Source organism: Gossypium arboreum, chromosome 1 (genome assembly GCF_025698485.1).
Source record: "Gossypium arboreum isolate Shixiya-1 chromosome 1, ASM2569848v2, whole genome shotgun sequence".
Lineage (NCBI taxonomy): Eukaryota > Viridiplantae > Streptophyta > Magnoliopsida > Malvales > Malvaceae > Gossypium > Gossypium arboreum.
The window spans coordinates 14,006,542-14,013,517 of record NC_069070.1 but is presented as its reverse complement, the minus strand read 5'-3'; the positions used below and the strand labels follow the sequence as shown (position 1 = coordinate 14,013,517).

At 31.4% G+C, this 6,976-nt stretch overlaps 1 long non-coding RNA gene across 1 annotated transcript; it reads right to left on the bottom strand.

The window, feature by feature from the left end:
* Nucleotides 1-915: 915 nt before the first annotated feature.
* LOC128293332 (uncharacterized) lies at nt 916-2,015 on the bottom strand. The gene is made up of 2 exons (XR_008283520.1): nt 1,962-2,015; nt 916-1,144 (listed from the first exon to the last, which is right to left on the bottom strand). It is a non-coding gene; the product is annotated as an uncharacterized LOC128293332 (long non-coding RNA).
* Nucleotides 2,016-6,976: the final 4,961 nt, after the last annotated feature.

The following is a 6,976-nucleotide window of genomic DNA, read 5'->3' as shown; positions in this document are numbered from 1 at the left end:
ATGATGTTCCTGTTTGTTTCTTTTGAAGCTAGACTCATTAAGGATTTTAAGAATATAAATTATAACCCATAATTATTTTTATACAATTTTTAATGATTTTCCAAAGTCAGAATAGGGGAGCTGGAAATCACTCTGACCTTGTCTCACAAAAATTCAAATATCTCCTAATATGAAAGTCTTTTGCTTACACCGTTTCTTCTATGTGAAACTAGATTCAATACGATTTAATTTCATATTTATTCAACTTCTAATTCGATTTCAATAATTTATGGTGAATTTTTAAATTTAAACTACTGCTACTAACCAAAAACTATTTTAGTACAAAATAGTGTTAACTAGTTTATAACATCTTTACTTCATTTCATTTAAACTCTATACATGCCATATAAATCTTTAAACATAAAACAAAAGCTACCGGAATTGATCTAGATAGTGAGCTTCGTTGTGATGATCCGATCTACCAACTTCCCTTTAATTCAATTTACATAAAAATATCAAACACACACAAGTAAGCTTATTGATGCTTAGTAAGTTCATAGGTTTAAAAGTACTGCTTACCAAACATAATAGATCCAAACAATTATAAAACATTTACTAAAGTTCCCTGCCATCCACAACCATTTTTATAATACTTCACATAGTTGAGCTCAACATTAGCAACTACACGATCCCTTTTCATTTTAGTTCACACCTCATATATTACTTATTATCAAATTAGGAAACATCTTACAAAATTGAGTACGTCGTTGCTCAGTGCCACGATTCACAAATCAGTATGATTTTCCTCATTGAAATACCATACCTACATTTCACAACTCGGTATGGGAAATGTAATACCCCTACCCGTATTCATTGCCGGAATAGGGTACGAGGCATTACCGGAGTTTACGAATTAATTTTTTTTTCAATTCAACATATTTTCATGATAGATTCATGCATTTATATAAGATAACGTCATCACATATCTATAACCAGGTTTGTTAACCATACTAATGGCTAACTTTACATTCATTTCACGTTAACATTTACTTTGTTAGCTTATACATGCCATTGATTTCCAAAATAAAGTTTCTTTATATACCGAAATCCTGAGGTTGACAGTGTGATGTGTCTCCGACCAAATCCGACCTCCGAGCTCTTAACACTACAAAACAGGGAAAAAGGAAACGGGGTAAGCACTTTGTGCTTAGTAAGCTCATGTAACAAGAATTATACTTACCTAATATTTTCAATACAATATAATAAACATTCATATATCCATTCAATGCATTATTACCCTAACATGCACAAACTCAACATTCAAGTTAGTACAATAATTTCCATGTATCAATAATATATATATATATATACCATGATTGATGTACTCATCAATACCATGATTTTCATTCCTTATTATTTTCATATTTATCCGTTGAATTTATCGAATTTCGATGGATTTTCAGAGGTATACTTTTAGTGTACAATTCGGTCCGTCAATTCATATTCATGTGCGCACATTTCCATTTCAGAGAGCACACTCCCGCGAACCTCAACCTTGCAGCGGAATTACGGTCGAGCTAAATCCAGCAATATAAACTCATAGAGTATTGTCGGGATTACCAGTCCAGGCTAAATCCCCTGCAACGACAATTACTCTAATGAGCTTGGATCTGAATTACCAGTCCAGGCTAAATTCAGACCCTAATTCGGATTACCCGTCCGGGCTAAATCCATTTTACACATATTCTTCGGGAGGGCTATATCAGGATAGGATCACCCGTCCAGGCTAGATCCTTTTTACCGTCAATTCCTTTTCAGAGATCCATCGAATTTTCCTTTCATTCAACCGGGATTTCTTCCCATTTTATCAAATATATCAATGTTTTATTAATTTTCATACAATGAACATTCAAATCATATTCACATCAATAACATACAATCTCAAGCAATTTATGAATATAATTCAAGTTACATGAACTTACCTTGATACTTGTTTGTAAACAGTAAAATCTATTAATCCCGAACTTTTTCCTTTCCTCGATCTAGCTTCAGTATTTGAATCTTCGGATCTAAATAAATAAATTTAATTATCAATTTAATACATTTCAGGTTCATATGCAACATTCTCTATAATTCAACTATTATTTATAGTTCATTCAAAGTGTCTACTTGAGTCATAGTCACTAAATTATTTATAACTTGAGCTACGGAACTCCAAATTAAGATCCGTTAATTTTCCTGAAAACCATAAAATTTTCATAATTTTGGTTTAGCCAATAAATCTGATTTATTCTTCAAAGTCACCCCTGTTCTGTTGTCTAACAGTTCTGACCCTTCTTCACTAAAATAAATTATCTCTTTATAAAGAATTCAAATGATGTTCTTGTTTGTTTCTATTAAAATAGACTCATTAAGAATTCTATACATATAAATTTAAGTCCCTAATTATTTTTATTCAATTTTTATAATTTTTCAAAGTCAGAACAGGGAACCTGAATTCATTCTGACCTTGTCTCACAAAATTCATTATATCTCAAAATTTACAAATCCATTGCTTACAATATTTCTTCTATGAGAAACTAGACTCAATAAGATTTAATTCCATATTTTGTTCATCTTCTAATTCGATTCCTACAATTTTTGGTGATTTTTCAAAGTTAGTCTACTGCTGCTGTCCAAACTGTTTTAGTGCAAGTCGTTTATTACCATTTTTCCTTAAGCTTTTAATAAATGATAATTTCGTCCCTACTCAATTAGCCTCTCAATTGAGCTGATTTTTCTCAATTAACATTTTATTCTATCACCTTAAACTAGTTTACAACCTTTAGGAATCATAATTTCAGCAATAGACTTTAATTCCAAACATTTTCACAATTAGGTCCCAAAATCAATTTCCATTGAAATTGCCTAATAAAATCATCTCATAAACAAATTAAAGCTTTAATTTCATTCTATTTCATCATAAAATTACAGCACTCAACCATGGTGACTTTAAATTTCATCCATGAAATCAAAAACTAATGAATTTAATAGTAGGATCTAGTTGTAAAAGTCTTAGAAACACAAAATTACAAGAAAAGGCAAGGATTAACTCACTTGGTGCAAAATTATGAAATACCAGCTTAGATAACCCTCCTATGGCGTTTTTAGCTGCTGGAATTGAAGAGAAATGAAGAGAAATCTAGATATTTCCTATTTAGTCCTAGTTTTATTTAGTTAATTTTGCAATATTCCAATTTTACCCTTAATTTATCAATTTTTCTGCTGATTTCATACCCTTGCCGTCCAGCCCAAATAACTTTTGGGTCTAATTGCCTTTATATCCTTTCTCATTAGACTAATAAGCTATTTAATCACTCTAGCAACTTTTACACCTATTACAATTCATCCTTTTCATTTAATTGACTACCCAAACATTAAAATTTCCTAACGAAATTTTAATACCACATTAATAACATTTCATAAATATTTATAAAATTATTTTTGACTCGGTTTTACGAGATAGAGGTCCCGATACCTTATTTTACCCAATTTCTTCAATAATTTCTTTTTCTAACTAATCACTAAATTGATAAAATTTTCCTATCAATATTTTCATACGATTTTCCTATCATATAAATTTTCAAGCAAAAATATTAAAATAAATTTCTCTTTAAATCGGATTTGTGGTTACGAAACCACTGTTCCGATAACATTGAATTTACGCCATTACGGGAAATGTCATACCTACGTTTCTTAACTCAGTATGGATAATACCATACCTACGTTTCACAACTCAGTATGGTTAATACCATACCTACGTTTCACAACTCAGTATGGATGATACCATACCTACGTTTCACAACTTTGTCATGGATCAACCATGGTCTTATCTGTCAATTCATCACATGTCATGATACGAGCGTACTCAATCCTGCGTTTTTCCTAATTTGAATTTCCGCCATTATTCTTTCGTTTTAATATAATTTTCACAATCCCACAGCAAATTCATATATAATAACACATTATATCATTCAATCATTTACAAATAAACATATAAATTCAACCATATGAACTTACCCGGCTGATTTGTAGAAGATTTCGAAATCTAGGAACTATTCCGCAACTTTTTCTTTTCCTCGTTCGTCTTTGGATTCTTGATCTATAATATAAAATGTTTCCACTCATTAGCATATATTTCATTTGCATTTCACTTCACAATTTATGCTCTTCAACTTTCAAAATTTCACTTTTACCCCAAAATTTATAATTTTACAATTTAGTCCCTACTCAATTCACCCATCAATTGAACTAATTTTTCTCAATTAACACTTTATTTTATCATTATAAACTATTTCACAACCTTTGATATTCTAAATTTCAACACCAACCTCTAATTCACAACTTTTTCACAATTAGGTCCTAAACGACATTTTCTATCAAAATTACTTAATAAAACCACTTTAATATGAAATTAGAAATTAAATTTCATAATAATTCATCATAAAATTCCCTTACTCAGCCAGAGTAACTTCCAATTTCACCCACCAAATAAAAAACTAATGAATTCTATAAGTTGACCTAATTGTAAAAATCATAACAACATAAAAATTATCAAGAACAAGCAAGAATTAAACTCACATGATGTAAAAATATGAAAAACCAGCTTTCACCAGATCTCCTATGGCGTTTTGGTTAAGAAAATATGAAGAGATCTTTAGATTTTTCAATTTTGTCCTTATTTTATATGTTAAAATTGTAAAATTTCTAATTTTGCCCTTATTTCCCTTATTTTTCTACTAATTTTCTTGCCCTTGCCCTCCAGCCTATTCACTTTTAGGCTTTATTGCCCTTTAAATCCTCTTTCTTTTAACACTTGATCTATTTAATCCTTCTAGCAAATTTTGCTTTTGTTACAATTTAGTTCTTTTTATTTAATTGACTACCCAAATGTTAAAATTTCTCAACCAAACTTTAATACTAACTTAATGACACTCCATAAATATTTATAAAAATATTTCTGGCTTGGTTTTCAAATTCGAGGTCTCGATACCTCATTTTTGACCCGTTTGACCTAATAAATTCTTTTAATTCACCAAATTCACCTATTCACAAATTATTCTAAATTCTTACTTGACTCATAAATATTAAATTACTATCTTATTCAATCTTACTTGTCGGATTTAGTAATCTCAAATCACCATTTTCGGCACCACTGAAAATTAGACCATTACAACTCTCTCCCCTTTAAAAATTTCGTCCTCAAAATCTGTTACCTGAAAATAGATTTGGATGCTGTGATCTCATTGACTCCTCTATTTCCCAGGTTGCCTCCTCCATACCATGTCGATGCCATAATACTTTAACCAATGGTACTCTTTTGTTCCGCAATTCTTTAACTTCACGAGCTAAAATCTTCACTAGTTTTTCTGAATAAGTCATATTTGGTTGAAGCTCAATTTCAGTATGAGGAATTACGTGTGAAGGATCTGACCTATACCGTCTTAGCATAGACACATGAAACACATTGTGAATCTTCTCATGTTCCGGAGGTAAAGCCAACCGATAAGCTACAGGACCAACCCTTTCCACAATTTCATATAGCCCTATAAATCTCAGACTCAATTTTCCTTTTTTGACAAACCGGAACACTTTCTTCCACGGTAAAACTTTTAAAAATACTCGATCACCCATTGCATATTCTATGTCTCTTCGTTTTAAATCTGCATATGACTTCTGAAGGTTTGAAGTAGCTTTTAGATTGTCTCGAATAATCCCAACTTTCTCTTCGGTTTCCTTAATCAAATCAACCCAAACTATTGTTGATTCATTCAATTTAGACCAACACAATAAAGTCTTACATTTCCTACCATAAAGAGTCTCAAATGGTGCCATTTTTATACTGGACTGATAGCTATTGTTGTAAGCAAACTCAGCCAAAGATAAATACCTTTCCCAACTGTCACCAAACTCGAGTATACAACATTCTAGAATTTGAATCACTCGCTCTGACTGTCTATCTGTTTGAGGATGAAATGTTGTACTAAAATTCAATCTGGTACCTAAAGCTTCTTGCATTTTATTCCAAAATCTCGAAGTAAATCTCGGATCCCGGTCCAAAATGATAGATACTGGAACTCCATGTAGTCTCACAATCTCTGACACATACAATTTTGCTAACTTCTTAAGTGAAAAATCTATTCTAACTGGAATAAAGTATGCTGACTTTGTTAATCTATCAACAATCACCCATATTGAATCTTTCTTTCTTGGAGTCATAGGCAATCCTGACACAAAATCCATTGTAACACGCTCCCACTTCCATTCAGGAATCATTATTGGTTGTAATACACCCGTTGACACTTGATGCTCTGCTTTAACTTGCTGACAAATCAGACATTTTGCAATAAATTCTTAAATTTCTCTTTTCATACCAGGCCACGAATATATCTTTTTCAGATCATTATACATTTTTGTATTGCCCGAATGAATAGAATACATACTATTATGTGCTTCAAAAAGAATATTATTCTTTAAATCAGAATTATTTGGAACACAGATCCCGTTATGATAATGCAACATACGTTCATCATCAATGCTGAACTCTGAATCTAAATTACCTCGACCATCTGTCGTTTAAGTACCAATTTCGGATCTTCATCCTGCAGTTTTTGAATTTGTTGAAGAAACATGTGTTTCACTTTCAATTCTACTAATACAACACCTTCTTCATTAAGAGCCAAATGAGCATTCATTGCCCGAAGTGAAAATAATGATGACTTTCGACTAAGTGCATCAACAACTACATTAGCTTTCCCTGGATGGTAGTCAATAACCAAATCATAATCTTTCAGTAACTCTAACCACCGTCTCTGTTTTAAGTTCAGTTATTTCTGAGTCATCAAATATTTCAAACTTTTGTGATCCGTATAAATATAACACTTCTCACCATATAAATAGTGTCTCCAAATTTTCAAGAAAAAATAATTGCAGCTAACTCAAGATCATGTGTAGGGTA